Source organism: Mytilus galloprovincialis, chromosome 10 (assembly GCF_965363235.1).
Source record: "Mytilus galloprovincialis chromosome 10, xbMytGall1.hap1.1, whole genome shotgun sequence".
Classification (NCBI taxonomy): Eukaryota; Metazoa; Mollusca; class Bivalvia; order Mytilida; family Mytilidae; genus Mytilus; species Mytilus galloprovincialis.
The window spans coordinates 75,793,168-75,809,867 of record NC_134847.1 but is presented as its reverse complement, the minus strand read 5'-3'; the positions used below and the strand labels follow the sequence as shown (position 1 = coordinate 75,809,867).

Below are 16,700 nucleotides of genomic sequence, written 5' to 3'. Positions count from 1 at the left end.
TATATCACTGCTTCCAATTAATTTCTTCCGATACATTATGATTAGTGGTTTTTGCTCTATAGTCAACTTATCAATTTGACATTCCCATATAATTCCCTACAGTAATTTGGTGATTTTTAAAGGCAGCATTGCCAATTGGTAGGATATAATGCATTGGAATATGACTGTTCACAAATTACAATGACATATTATTTAATAAAAAAAAAAAGAAAGATATGATCCCTGTCAGCACAGTTCGTGCTTCTCTAATAACCCACATTTAATACACTCAAGTCAAACATTTTGAAACATACGTTTTTGTTTATCAAGTGTCAATTAACAGTAACAAAATGTAGCATCTAAATCAATCAAGTACGACATGACAGCAAGATCTAGTTTTATAACATTTAGCATACCGAGATGTTTTTTGCTTTTTTGTTGTTCGGCAATTATGGGTAATTAATTAGAACCCTACATATCCCATCTGTTCTTAATACATTATCATGTATCACATGTAACATGTGTAATTAACTAACCTCTGAGAACTATGGGCCAATTATATTAAATGATGGACGATTCTTGAAAGGACATTGAAATCAATTTTGAAAGTTGATATTCTTTCATTTTTTGAATTTTTTTTCAATTCATTTATAGTAACAATGTGTCTCCTTTTGTTTCTCAAAATATTCAATTAGAAATATTGCAATGAAGGTCATAGAAAAAATGAACTTTTATTTAATATATGTTTTGTCGATATTCATTAAACATACTTTGTTGTGTGTGACACGGTTACATGGTGACATGTTGACATTCTTCCTCGATAACGTTGAAAGGTTTATATATGATTTTAAGCTCACCTGGCCCGAAGGGCCAAGTGAGCTTTTCCCATCACTTGGCGTCCGTCGTCCGTCGTCGTCGTCCGTCGTCGTCGTCGTCGTCCGTCGTCGTCCGTCGTCGTTAACTTTTACAAAAATCTTCTCCTCTGAAACTACCGGGCCAAATTAAACAAAACTTAGCCACAATCATTATTGGGGTATCTAGTTTAAAAAATGTGTGGCGTGACCCGGCCAACCAACCAAGATGGCCGCCATGGCTAAAAATAGAACATAGGGGTAAAATGCAGTTTTTGGCTTATAACTCAAAAACCAAAGCATTTAGAGCAAATCTGACGGGGTAAAATTGTTTATCAGGTCAAGATCTATCTGCCCTCAAATTTTCAGATGAATCCGACAACCCGTTATTGGGTTGCTGCCCCTGAACTGGTAATTTTAGGGAATTTTTGCTGTTTTTGGCTATTATCTTGAATATTATTATAGATAGAGATAAACTGTAAACAGCAATAATGTTCAGCAAAATAAGATTTACAAATAAGTCAGCATGACCAAAATGGTCAGTTGACCCCTTTAGGAGTTATTGACCTTTATAGCAAATTTTAACCATTTTTCGTAAATCTTAGTAATCTTTTATAAAAATCTTCTCCTCTGAAACTACCGGGCCAAATTAATCCAAACTTGGCCACAATCATTTTTGGGATATCTAGTTTAAAAAATGTGTGGCGTGACCCGACCAACCAACCAAGATGGCCGCCATGGCTAAAAATAGAACATAGGGGTAAAATGCAGTTTTTGGCTTATAACTCAAAAACCAAAGCATTTAGAGCAAATCTGACAGCGGTAAAAGTGTTTATCAGGTCAAGATCTATCTGTCCTGAAATTTTCAGATGAATCGGACAACCTGTTGTTGGGTTGCTGCCCCTGAATTGGTAATTTTAAGGAAATTTTGCTGTTTTTGGTTATTATCTTGAATATTATTATAGATAGAGATAAACTGTAAACAGCAATAATGTTCAGCAAAATAAGATTTACAAATAAGTCAGCATGGCCAAAATGGTCAGTTGACCCCTGAAGGAGTTATTGCCCTTTATAGTAAATTTTTAACCATTTTTTCGTAAATCTTAGTAATCTTTTACAAAAATCTTCTTCTCTGAAACTACTGGGCCAAATTAAACTAAACTTGGCCACAATCATCATTGGGGTAAGTTGTTTAAAAAATTTGTGGCGTGACCTGGCCAATCAACCAAAATGGCTGCCACGGCTAATAATAGAACATAGGGGTAAAATGCAGTTTTTGGCTTATAACTCAAAAACCGAAGCATTAAGAGAAAATCTGACAGGGTTTAATTGTTTATCAGGTCAAGATCTATATGCTACATGGATCGGACAACCCGTTGTTAGGTTACTGTCCTAAATTGGTAATTTTAAGGAAATTTTGCCGTTTTTTGTTATTATCTTGAATATTATTATAGATAGAGATAAACTGTATACAGCAATAACGTTCAGCAAAATAAGATCTACAAATAAGTTTACATGACCAAAATAGTCAATTGACCCCTTAAGGAGTTATTGCCCTTTATAGTTAATTTTTAACATTTTTCATAATTTTTTGTAAATTTTTAGAAAATATTTTCCACTTTAATTACTGGGCCAAGTTCATTATAGATAGAGATAATTGTAGCAACAAGAATGTTCAGTAAAGTAAGATCTACAAACACATCACTATCACCAAAACACAATTATGTCATGAATGTATCCGTGTCCATTGTTTAATATGCACAAGACCAAGGTGAGCGACACAGGCTCTTTAGAGCCTTTAGTTTTAAATGTAAATTGTACCAATGTCCAATTTCTTTTTACATTGATTTCACAATGAGACATTAAACAAGTCTCTATTATGACATGTATGCCTTGTTAGATTTACATCTTGAAATAAGATTAAATCAAGTAGGCCTTATAGAAATGTGAAAATAAAGAAGGATGGACAATATTATGGCCAAAAGAGAGAGAAAAAAATCAACAACCAATAAACGAAAAGACAAACAATAGCCCAGACTTAATATTTATTTAATTTATCGACATTGGAAATTATAGATTGAGCAACCTCGCCTTTAGAAAATGGAAAGATGTTTAGCCCATCTTTTGAAGTTCGAGGAGAGTAAACAGTTTCTGCCCACTGATGACACCCGTCGATCCGTTAATAAGTCGTGTCAAAGGTATTCGAGGACGGGAATAGGAAAACGGAATAATGCGACATTTACAAATTGAACATGGTCTTGGTCTTTTATTGCGTCAATATTCCATCATGATCAAGAACTAGTACGTACTTTTATATTGAAAATCAGATTTTGCACAAGCTGTTGTAAAGGGCACTACACAACCAAATGTGATAGACAAAACACGTACTAGGCAATCGGGTGACACATAATTTTTGTAACATGTCTTGTACTAATTGTGTTTATCAAATATTGTATATATTGTAAATATTGTACATATGCATTTCTCTATACCTTGTCAAAATGATGGTTTATTGAGAATAAAGATATATATATATATATATATAAGTGCCTATAAATAGCAGCACATGACATACAAATCTATGGGAGTGTGGATTAATCAGTACAGAGATTAATTCAATTACACAAATAAAATTATAGATTGCCTAACAATGTAATTTTAACACACTATTTAGTATGTAAATATAAGAATGTTTAAAATATTTACAAAATGATGAAAATAAACGCAATATTTCGCTAGACCAACTAGCTTTATCAAGCGTGCATCTATCCAGGTGAAATCGGATGTAGATGATAAGAAACTTTTGCAGCTCAACGTCTATGTTGTACTGAACTGCCTTTAAAATAAGAAAATTTTGCAGCTCATAGACATTGAGCTGCAAAATTTTCTTATTTTAAAGGCAGTTCAGTACAACATAGACGTTGAGCTGCAAAAGTTTCTTATCATCTACATCCGATTTCACCTGGATAGATGCACGCTTGATAAAGCTAGTTGGTCTAGCGAAATATTGCGTTTATTTTCATCATTTTGTAAATATTTTAAACATTCTTATATTTACATACTAAATAGTGTGTTAAAATTACATTGTTAGGCAATCTATATATATATATATATATATATATATAAGAAAAAGTTAAGTAAAGTCCGTATGCTGGTAACATATAAGAAAATTATTAAAAGATAAAAACGGTTTCAATGCATCACTTTTTTACTAGTACTTTCACTGCTTCCGCAGATCTTCAGGTAATGTGACTTGTATATAAATAAAACAATTGATTGACGTTAACAATAGTATGACGTTAACAAATACAAGGGAGACTACTAATGTCATTTTAAGACTTTAAAATGTTACGTTAAAATTAGAATATCATTTATCATTTAATCCCGGGTTGAGAATGTTTATGAATAATTCTTCCTTCTTCCTCCGGAGAAAATCATTTTGACGATTGACCATATACAATGGAAATATTTTAAATCGTCCATTAGAACAACGATGGAAATGGTCGTTTGCCCTGATGAGTGTTAAATCTTCATGGTTGGTTTGCTGTCTATGTAAAGTCATTCTAGTCCGCAGTTCATTTTTTGTCTCTCCAACATAGAATTCTTCACAATTTGAACATATGAGAGAATAGATGACGTTTGAACTTTTACAAGACATATTTTGCCTCACAGTAAAATGCTTTCCATTTTTGAAATAAATTGAACTTTCTTCTATTAAATTTGGACAAGTCATACATCGTTTATCGGTACATTTTTTTGTGCCAATTGTAAAAAAATGTACCGATAAACGATGTATGACTTGTCCAAATTTAATAGAAGAAAGTTCAATTTATTTCAAAAATGGAAAGCATTTTACTGTGAGGCAAAATATGTCTTGTAAAAGTTCAAACGTCATCTATTCTCTCATATGTTCAAATTGTGAAGAATTCTATGTTGGAGAGACAAAAAATGAACTGCGGACTAGAATGACTTTACATAGACAGCAAACCAACCATGAAGATTTAACACTCATCAGGGCAAACGACCATTTCCATCGTTGTTCTAATGGACGATTTAAAATATTTCCATTGTATATGGTCAATCGTCAAAATGATTTTCTCCGGAGGAAGAAGGAAGAATTATTCATAAACATTCTCAACCCGGGATTAAATGATAAATGATATTCTAATTTTAACGTAACATTTTAAAGTCTTAAAATGACATTAGTAGTCTCCCTTGTATTTGTTAACGTCATACTATTGTTAACGTCAATCAATTGTTTTATTTATATACAAGTCACATTACCTGAAGATCTGCGGAAGCAGTGAAAGTACTAGTAAAAAAGTGATGCATTGAAACCGTTTTTATCTTTTAATAATTTTCTTATATATATATATATATATATATATATATATATATATATATATATATATATATATATATATATATATATATAAAATGTGTAAGTGCCTTTGAGGTACAAATATTTAAATTGGAGTGAGAATTTTATGCGCTTGAGAAAAGCTGAAGACGTCACCATTTTAATGTTATAAAGTGAAGTACCAAGTAAAAAATAAAGCAATGATACTCTTTTATTATTTTGACGAAAAAATAGGATGGACGATATTTAGTTAGTGTTTTGAGATCAGTACACTTTGTAATCTATCGTCAAGTCAAAGCAATCAAAAATGAAACGGACTAATATCTGTTATTTGTTTTTCAGTTGTAAATCGTCCAAATTAGAAAAAAAAGCCGTTGCAAATATTTGATTATATGAAAAAGAACTATTTTTCTTTATTACAGTAAAGATCGAATATTTATTTTCTGTGCTTTTCAGTTAAGTTGTTTTCATCTTGAGGTTAAAACAAAGGAATGTCTTAAGCCTTGCATCTTTGATGAGTTTTTTTTACACAGAATTATCATGCGCATTAAATCAAGAACCACAAATGTTCTCATCCTAAAACAATTTCCAATATCTATTTGATGTTACGTCAAATTAATTGGTCTTTTTGGGTGATAATATTACGTTTAATTTGAGATTTTGACAAATCAGATATGAAATTTGTTTTGTTCGGAAATATATGAGAAAATACTACAAATAAATTATACCTTGTCAAACAGAGTCTTGTCTTAAGAACAACAGATTTTTAGGTGTATAGTCTTGGAAAATAAGGAGCTTTCTATGAATAATATTATTCATCATCGTTTTTTAAAATATATCATTTGCATATATTGATAATATATACGTGTTGAAATGACTTCAATGAAATTTCAAAGAATTTTTCATATTAAGTAGAAACAGTTTGAGTATTTATGTTCTTAAAGCAATAGATTCATTTGAAAAACCATGTCTGAAAACTTTTTTAAATATGTTTTTATCTCCTTGAAAAAGATTGCATTGTATAAGCGGAAATTGTGTGCAAAATAAAAAATATTGTTGGAAAGTTTCAAAAATAAAAACAGAAATAGTTTTTTCTTTTGTAAGCTATCTATAAGGCATGTTGAGGCCTTTGATATGTTGGATTTGTGTTATTGTGTCTTTCATTTTTGCTACTATGCTTTGTTTATATGACTTTTTGTGGATTTGTTTGTTACATATGACGTGGCTCTGTATTTATACATCCCGTCCTCGTATTATTGTGATATGGCAAATGTTTGTATTCCTTATCTTCCATTTTTGCTAATGTGCTTTGTCTATTTGCCTTTTGTGTTTCTCAAATCAATATTTGATCGTGAATTGTTTTATAGACATTAAGATTATAACACAATGTTGACTGCGTTTGCTGTACCCCTATTTTTCACATTTTTTTCTATTATGTTTGTTTGTTTTGTTTACACATTGCTAACAATATAATAGAATTTTATGCAACTGTCATACAAATGGGAGGTTTAACTAGATATCAAACTAGGTTTAAACCTCCATTGTCTACGTAAGATAATACCTAGTCAGGAATATGACAGTTGTTATCCATTCGACGTTTGATGTATTTGAGTTTTAGATTTAACCATTTAGCTACGTACTTTCGATTTTGCATATTCCTCAAAGTTCGGTATTTTTGTTATTAAACTATGAATTATTACATTAATCTTTATAAATATTATCTATCCTTGTACAAATGTACATGTACCTGCAATCATTATCGATCTATATATTTAACTTTTTTATTAGGGAAAGATGCAAGCATTGGCCTGTAGCCTTTAGGGATGGTTGTCTCATAGGATATCGTAACCCATTTCCTTTATTTACAACTATGAATTGCATAAATACTTCCCATCAAATATTCTTCAATGTGTAAAAATAAATGTGAATTTGTCAAAAGCGACCTAACATATCAACTGAAAGGGTAACTTTAAAAATATTAAAAGACCTAAAAATACACGCAAGAAACACTAGTTTGTTTTTGTATAGATTGAATTGAAGACATGTATGTTTAAGATAACAACATGTTATTAATAATTTTATCAATGTGTAACAGTAAAGATACAATAAAATATGTTTTTTAAAAGAAAATCCTTATAATTGTAATTGTTAGAAAGTATCAAAGTCAATAAAGATTTGCGTCATTCCAGTTGTGTCCCGGAAATTGGAGAATTTTTCTATAAATTCTGCTCATTTCATTACCTAAAACCAATAATAAAAGATAGTTATTAAAAGACAACGTAAAACAATGACTACAGTGTTAAGTTCAATGTCCATGAGAATGTATTTATAACAACTATCACATCCAATACAAAAAAGGAACGTAACTTTCTTAATCAAATTAATGCGGTTAGTGATTTTTCAATAAAGGATGTTTTACATCTAAGACAAATCAGAATTATATAATTGATGTTATCATTCAACTGAATAGTTATTAAGGCTAGGTTAACATTGCATAGTCATTGTATTATCGTATTACATGGGTCACTGTTATCTAAAAGCTCCATGTAATGATTTAGAAAACATAGAATGATTTTATTACAACTATTCCTTTTTGCACCACAGTTTAGGGGAACAAAACTCTTTTCTTGATATTTTTCATCATGATATTAACATTGCCAATCGTAATAACAAACAACCGTTAAAGTTATTCAAAATGATCAATAACTTTAATAAACAAAATACGAAAAGGTCATATTTGAAGTATTCTAGTAAACGACAACCTATCTTTGTTCTGCATTGCATTGATTTAGAAACTGGGCTCCCAGACCTGTTGTTCTGATATCTGAATATGTTTTACCTGTTTAAATTTGAAGCCAAACAAAAATTTATACACTTTTACAATCCGTGTTAAATCATGGTTTGCCATTTGTGTATATTATCTTATCTCAGTAGCATTGTACTAATTTTACTGACAATACTGACTGTAGAAATGTTTACACTTGGACTTCTTGTCATTTTAGGTAATATCAGCTTCTTGTTTGGTCAATCAAATGAGAAACGCCTTCTACTAAATGATCAGGATGTTATCCACCAAGAATTGCAGACGCTACGAAACAGAATGACCCAGTTAGAGAATGAAAATTCGCTAATGAAGAAGCAGCTTCAGAATACACAAGGTATGCATTTCGCGCACTAGAAAAACGCAAAGATTGTTTTGACATCAATGTATTGAACGCCGTCATTGAACTAACAATAGTAAAGTAATTAATGCCTATTCTTATATGTCACCCTTCGAACATTACAACAATAATCATGATAATCTATTAGACAGGATATGTCGTTGGAAATAAATAATTGGGGAAGTATGTGAAAGAAATAAAAAAAGGTCAAATTCATTTTGATTTTCTATAGATGTGTAACTGATTTCTGTTTTTAAGGAATAATGATCAGGTATACAAAGTTCAACGGTTGATAATTGAAAGAAAAACAAATAGTTTGACAGCATAAACACAAACAGTGATAATAAAACATATTTTACGGATTTTGTACAGGAAACAAAACCTTCTACTATGCACACAGAATAGAATATAGTTGTGCGAATTTTTAAAGTAAAAAGATGAGAAGATCTCCTTGTTAAACATTTAAAGAAATTGGAAGTGGAATCGAGTATAATTTGAGGCATTATTCTAGTTCATATGCTTCACTGAAAGTAGCAACTTAATTCGAAAGTATCTCCAAAGAACGTTTAAAAGGCCGCATTTATCAAAAAGGAGCAATGAGCTAGACCCCTAACGGCCTTTGTTGTCCTAGTCGTTGCATCATCAGGGGTTGTCTTGTTGTTACGTATATGACATGTATGAATACATATTTTGTTTGGTGATTTTACCACTGGAGAAAAAAGTATGGATGGATGGTCATTCCTGGTTTCTCTTTCCTTTCCTTTATTTACAATTTTTATTATAATCCGAGGTGCTTAGAGATTGATGGGTGACATCATAATGCGAACAGGATCTACTTATCCTTCCGGAGCACCTGAGATCACCCCCTGTATATGGCGGGTTCGTATTCCTAAAGTCTTTAGTTTTGTGTACTATTGTTTGTTTTTCTTCTTCTTGAGCCATGTCGTTATCAGGTCATTTTCGATTAATGATTTAAAATGTCCCTCTGGTTTCTTTCGCCTTTCTTCTAAAAGATGTATTTGACTCATTCAAATTGTTTTAATTTACTTTATGCATTTATTCATTTATCAATCTGATCAATTTCGTTTAGTTTCTATAGAAAATAAGCTAAGAATATTTATTTAAATATTTAAATTTTCTTTTATGGGTTTTGTAGACTGTTTTGTTTTGATCTTTTCGTCGTTATTTTGCGTTTTTCTTCTTTTTTTCTGTCATTTATTCAGAAAAGTGATGTTTTAAGAAAGATATAGAAATGAAGATGTCTTTTGCTTTTAGGAGCCACAGCATATACAATATGGGGGAGAAAATCCTGTCCTACTGTGAATGGGACAAGTACGATGTATTCAGGTAATCAGTCTAATAAGATATACACATTAGCAGGTAAATTTATAGAAGTGAATTAACATTTAATAAAATTGAGAATGGAAATGGGAAATGTGCCAAAGAGACAACAACCTGACCATAGAGCAGACAACAGCAGAAGGTCACCAACAGGTCTTCAATGCAACGAGAAATTCTCGCACCCGGAGGCGTCCTTCAGCTGGCCCCTAAACAAATATATACTGGTTCAGTGATAATGAACACCATACTAAACTCCAAATTGTACACAAGAAACTAAAAGTTAAAATGATACAAGACTAACAAAGGCCAGAGGCTCCTGACTTGGGACAGGCGCAAAAATGCGGCGGGGTTAAACATGTTTGTGAGATCTCGATAAATGAATCTTTTGGGTCTCAAACAGAAATAAATATATAATGTATCTTAGCAAGATATTTTATCAAGGGTTTACTTTTGATAAAAAGATTATCCTTATAACCACATCCATTAACAGTGTTAACGTAACATAGCTCAATTTAGCGAAACAGGTATCTGGCATACTAACCAATGAGATTTTCTGAAACTTTGCTATCTATTCAGAACCGGTAGTTTATACTAGTCACTAGTCATTTTAGGGCTCTTTATAGCTTCGAGTTTGGTGTTAGCAAAGGCGCTATGTTGAAGACCGTACTTTGACCTATATTCTTTACTATTTCAAATTGTGACTTGAATGGAGAGTTGCCTCATTGGCACTCATACCCCACCTTCTTATATCTATATATTCATATATTTAGAAAAAGGTTAAAAATTATTCATTACATTGTCATATTGTATAGAAAATAACTAAATGTTATTCCATTTACTGTATCGTATTTTCATTCACACGAATATCTGAGGCTGCTGTCCCTTTCAAAAATCATTCAATTAACTTAAGAATAAATCTTCGTATATGACAGCCCAAACTATTAAATAACTGTTTGATAATTCGAATATGCAACTAGATAATGCAATAACTTTTTCGCGTGTTTTGTTTATAGGTTTAGTTGCAGGCAAGCACTATAACGAACAAGGAAGTGGTGTAAACACATTGTGTCTCCCACACGACCCAGAACCAGCACCTTCGGATTTTCCTTCGAAACTCCATGGTGGCTTGTATGCAAGGATTTGGGGGAGTGAATACCAGTTTAACTTTAGAAATGTAGCCATTAATGATGATGTTCCTTGTGCTGTTTGTCAGGTAAACCAAGATTCAACCTGCCTCATGATGCCAGCTAAAACAAAATGTCCAGTAGGATGGCACAGACAGTATTCTGGTGTTTTGATTGGTGCTTGGTCTGGTGAATACTCATCGGAATACATTTGTATGGACGAAAACCCTGAGTTCTTTGAAGGTACTCGTTCTCATGATGATAATGGTCGAACACTCTATCCTGTTCGAGCGAGGTGTGGAAGCCTCCCGTGTCCACCATACACAGATTACCAGTATATATCGTGCGTTGTGTGTTCACTATAAAACTATAGCTACGTGATGATTTTATTTTATTTTGGCCATCTAAATATTTCCTGCTACATCTGAAACTTTTGAAAAAGCGAAAAGATAACAAGAATGCACAGTCAAAATACAATGAAATATAAAAAAAGGAAACTACGGAGTGAACTTAGTAATATAACTAATCTCACTTAAAACCTTGAAAACTCGACAGTTTTTTTTTCTCAACTATCCGTTGTGTTATTCCTGTTAAGATCCGTTACCACAACTATCAGGTACAAAAGAATCGCAACAAATTGGATTGGTTATTGTCTTTGTATCACCATAAGACACACAAAATTTACCGTAAAAACGACATCTTTTGCTTTTAAATTAAATCAACAACCAGTATTCAAATTTCTAATATTTTTAGATGTGGTATGATAGCCAATGAGACAGCTATCCGTTTGATTTCAAATGAGTTGGATGCAGTCAATTATAGGTCCGATCTATTTTAGGGGGTAAGTTGAGATCAAGCAGACCTAACAGTGGAAGCTGTTATCTAAGGTGAAAAGTATACGCGGACATTTTGCATCCTATGGATCCTATTCCTACCTTGTTAAATACCTGATCATACATAACCTTCCCTGAAGGGCACCCATCCACTAGGACGTCAATGATATTCAAAATTCATATTTTTTTTATAGAAATTGAAATTAGATATAGTCTTTAGCAAAAATAGCATTATCATCAATTGAATAATTTGCACAATTATATATATATATATATATATATATCTTTTAAAACTCGAAAAAATCCGATTTCTCTGGTTTTTACTTTTCTTCTTTTAGCCCAAGCAAGTTTTTCAGAGTTAAAGAGCTTATCTATATCAGTATACATATTGTCCTGGTTAAAAATGATTATTCAGCTGTATATGTAATACTTTCGTTTTTAATGCATCATGTTTTCAAAGGAAATATCTTATATCCCCAAGTATTCTTTAATAAAAAAACTAAAAAAAATTAATTTAACAGTGCATGGATATGGATATAGAATAAAATGAATAATCATACAAAAAGTATATTCAGAAATTGGATCAATATTCTATATTTCAGATTTACTAACTTTTTTGATCAATTTCAACTGTCACGACAGTTGTTATGATACGGTAAAATACGGGGAGAAATATATGGCAAAAACCCAAAATGATTGATACAATTAAAATAATACTGTTATCTGTGATTGTGCATTTACTGTTATTTTCCCCTTTCTTAAAAGGACATTGTCAATGCTGTACTGTAACAGTTAAGGAACGAATTTATTTATATATTTTTCTCATCATTTTCTAGTTCATTTAAATGATTGTAATTATTTCCTTAATCTCAATTCGTGTCATTTTTTTTCTATTTAATCCTTTTTGTTTTTATTGTTTCCAATTTAATTTAAATTTTGAATATTTTAAGTTTTGTTTCGAGGAAACCAATTTGAATGTTATACAACAACGAGTGCGTTGCAGAAGGATTCATATTGAATTTTCCTCTATTTTAAATCACAAATGTCACAAGTAAGAGACAAAGAAAGGTAACCAAAATTGTCTTTTGGTCTCTTTAGATTATGTACAATTCTTTGAAAGTACGTGTATACACATTTTCAAATATTATGAAACAGTTAGATAAAAAATATCGATCTCGAAGAAAAATTCAAAACGAAAAGCCCCTTATCAAATAGCATAATAAAAACAACAAACACATAAAACGAATAGAAAACAACTGTCATATTCCAAACTTGGTACCGGCATTTCCTTATGTAGATTATAGAACAGCATGTTCAGATTATTACATAGAAGTAAGCAAACGCAATTGTTGTAACGACAATCCTGTTCCCTTTCTCTTATTGTGACCTATTGAAATAGAATTATTACTTATTGTGTATAAACATGAGCATGAACAACAGGTGCCACATGTGGAACAGGATCTACTAACCGTTCTTGCACACCTTAAGATGACCCCTATTTTTGGATAGGTTCGTGTAATTCATTCTTCAGATATCTATGTTCAATTCGATAGATGAGTTCAATATAGTAACCAAAAGTTGAGTTATTTAATTAGAGACATCAAATTTATAGCGTAAAGTCAATTTGTAGGATACTGCTAACTTCTTTTCTTTCTTCCTAAAGTTTTTGTATGAATAAAGAAACAAGACGGGAAGAAGATCAATTGGTGCTATTCCCATTTAGTAAAGTCTGGAATTAGGTATGCAAAACATGCTGTTAAAATATTTCTGTGAAAAAAGCTCATAAGCAATCAAAACACTTATTATAAGGAGGCGATTAATGTTCCTAAAGCAAACAAATAAGTTTAAAAAGTGACATCAAAAATAATTATATGACTGAAAATTAAGTATTAAAAACAATCTTAAGACGATTGTGGAAACTTGATTTAACTTAAATCTATTGTTAATAAACAAACCAATGGAGAAACCTGAAGGAAGGGGATTAACTATAAACTGACCAATATAGGTTCAGTCGACAAGGTGTCTCATGGATTGATAACGATTCATGCAACTCCAGACTCATTGACACATGTCTTGATAGGGAATTGGACAAAAATTGATAAATTACCAGACCAGACAAATATTTTTGTGTTTTAAAATTTACGACTCTGAAATATTTCTTTGGTAATTTGAGACACATTTGTCGTATTTGTCAATCCACTCAAGATTTGTCATTTTCAGTCGTTATCCCTGTTAGAGGAATTTTTCGTAGTAGCAAAACCCCCTTGATTAAGTATAACTTGTTCATACACGCCCTTGACATACATGACGTATTAATTAGACTATGTATTATGTGGGACAGAGAGTATTTACTACTGATAATGGGAAAAAAGAAAATATACATAAACGGCATTCAAAAACAATTATTTATAAAAAGAAACGTACATATCTAACAATATTTCATGTACTCAACGAAATAATTTTAATAATAAAACAAATAGATCTTAAACATGAACGAATCTATAGTATAACTCTTCAGTTAGAGACTTGCAAAATAACAACTTATAGTAATGGAATTTTTCATTATAGAAGGCCGTACAGTAATCATTTCAACTCTCCATATTGTACAACATATATCACAATTTACGTATTTCACCAAACATTGCTTATATAAAGCAATTTTAAAAAAAGTTCCTTGAATGTTTATCAGTCAAATGTATACTTCTGTGAGGTCAATAGGTTTTGTTATATATAATAAATATAATTATAACACTTTGTTAACTTGTTGCATCTGGTATATGAATGTATGGTATGATTTATCAGATTTGTAATTACGTTCATTTTTGATATAAAAAAAATATTGGTGTTACATCGGATTTTTAATACATTGGATTTGTTAATCTATTATGTGACGGAGTTAAACGGTGACTGTAAGTTCACACCAATGTACAGGATATTAAACTAGCTAACAGCTGCTAATAAAAATCTTGCAGACTGTCTTGATTACAGATCGTACTGCATTATCTGACACCAAATCGCACGTACTTGTGTGAAATGAAAAGACACATCATAGACCGGAGTTGTAACTTTTACAGAGAATGCCACATTCGCTGATTGATCCAGCCTGCTTTGATTTGATGACTTTGAACTCTGGACAGTTGTCGTTCCTCTTGAAAAATCATTCGTTTAAAGGACTCTTAACAACTGATGACATGATTGTTGCTGAAATCAGAATATATTTATTATCAATATTCAACCACATTTCTCTTTGTGGATAGCTCATAGGTGTACCAATAGAAAATATAAAAATCAAAATATAACAAGGTTCTGAAATGATATTGCTGCATGAAAACTGCTTTGTCAATTGAAATTTACCATGAATTATGTAAGTGTTTCTTTAGATCAAGTATTAGGACAGGAAACGTGTATAAAAAGATTGGATATTCAAGCTGTATTAGTAAACAACACTACTCGGTCTCATTTTTGTAGAATGAAATAAACGTTTTTATAACGTGATGTTTCATTGTTTGTTAAGAATTGTCAAATGTGTGCTATACAGGAGACAGGAAATACTTACAGATGTGCTGTAGCTTATGTTAAATTAATATTTTGTTTCTTGTTGGTAGATTTGATGTTCAATAGGCCCAACGCGTATCACATGAGGCAGGTTGCTGTTGTAAATATTTCATATTTCACAACAATCTATGTGTTTGTAGTTAATTTGTTGTAGGCAAGGCATTATGAGCAATGGAGGTGGAAGGACAAAGGAATATGCCATGTTTGTTTTTTATTTGTTTTCAGAAAGAAGGAATAATTTTGAAAAATATAGATAACTATTTTTTTTAGAAAAACCATACTTGCCATTTTCAACCAGGATTGTCTACGGGAGCCGATCATTTCGTACTCTTCATTTCCATATTACACTCTGTATTTTGAACTAGTCGCTTTCGCTGAGTAATAAACAACTGTAAATGACCAGATAGCGGAAAGAGTAGATTTATCTGTGTATAATTTGTATTTTCCTACATATTTTTTAGTTGCATTTAAAATGTTTACTTGAACAAATTGTTTTGTCTTTAGAAATTGGTTAAAATACTTGAATTGTGCAACGCAATAAATAACTTTAAAATAGTTTTTAAATAGATTCTTTATATTCAGATAGATACGAACAGACTTCAAAGTAGATAAGATGATTTGCACATTACAACACAATTCTCACATGGAACATGTAACATAATATTTCCATCATTTCATCATTTAGCATTATTATAAAAATCTACTTTTCTTAAATAAATTGTTTAATAGGTCTTTATAACAGGTTACCTATAATTGCTTACATCCACTTCATTTGAACTTTAAAAGCGTACAGTGCATATTTTAGCTAAGGGCAAACCATTGTTTTATATATTATATATGAAAGTAGAGGATTGATGTGAATGCAAAAACAAAGTTAAGTAGAATATTTGAGGAGCAAATATCCTTGGAACTAGAATGCAAACGTGTTGTGGTAAGAATTCCAACTTCTGAAGTGTCCACTCTTTACTAATGTTGTGTTTCAAGTATGGTGTCTTTTCCTGTGACACCAAACATGTTTTTCTCATTGTTACGAAAAAAATATTTTTTTCCATTTGTACTTTTGTTATAAGGTGTCCTTGACTGTAAGTAAACATTTATTACGTTTGTCTTTTCTCTGTGATTTGTTTGTTTATATGTTTTAACTAGCTTACCTTGAAACGGGAAAATCCAATCAAGTACAGAAGAATGCATTCCCCTAATTTCGATAGCATTGACAGCAAAATAACAACAATCCTGCCACTCCATGAAAGTATTCACGTTGACTACATTTCCTGTTCTGACCTGAATGTGTTCATTTTCCCAACTGACCCAGAAGTCTTTAAATTGATTTTCATCCAGCAACCCCAATTTTTGTACTCAGAACCTTGTTGATTAATGATTTTGAATTGGCCCATACAGCTATCGCAATCTGTGGAATAGGCTCTTTAATTGTTCTTTTCTGTGGTAAAAGTCTCATGATGGCATGTTTTGTTTCTTTCAGTTTAAATGTCAAAAAA

General features: G+C 31.4%; 2 long non-coding RNA genes across 2 annotated transcripts; one reads left to right on the top strand and one right to left on the bottom strand.

Annotated features, from left to right (window-relative positions):
- Positions 1-7,239: 7,239 nt before the first annotated feature.
- Positions 7,240-8,085, bottom strand: LOC143049612 (uncharacterized). The gene is made up of 2 exons (XR_012970268.1): positions 8,030-8,085; positions 7,240-7,431 (listed from the first exon to the last, which is right to left on the bottom strand). It is a non-coding gene; the product is annotated as an uncharacterized LOC143049612 (long non-coding RNA).
- Positions 8,086-8,142: 57 nt separating this feature from the next.
- On the top strand, positions 8,143-11,197 carry LOC143049346 (uncharacterized). Its single transcript, XR_012970187.1, has 3 exons — positions 8,143-8,348; positions 9,627-9,698; positions 10,706-11,197. It is a non-coding gene; the product is annotated as an uncharacterized LOC143049346 (long non-coding RNA).
- Positions 11,198-16,700: the final 5,503 nt, after the last annotated feature.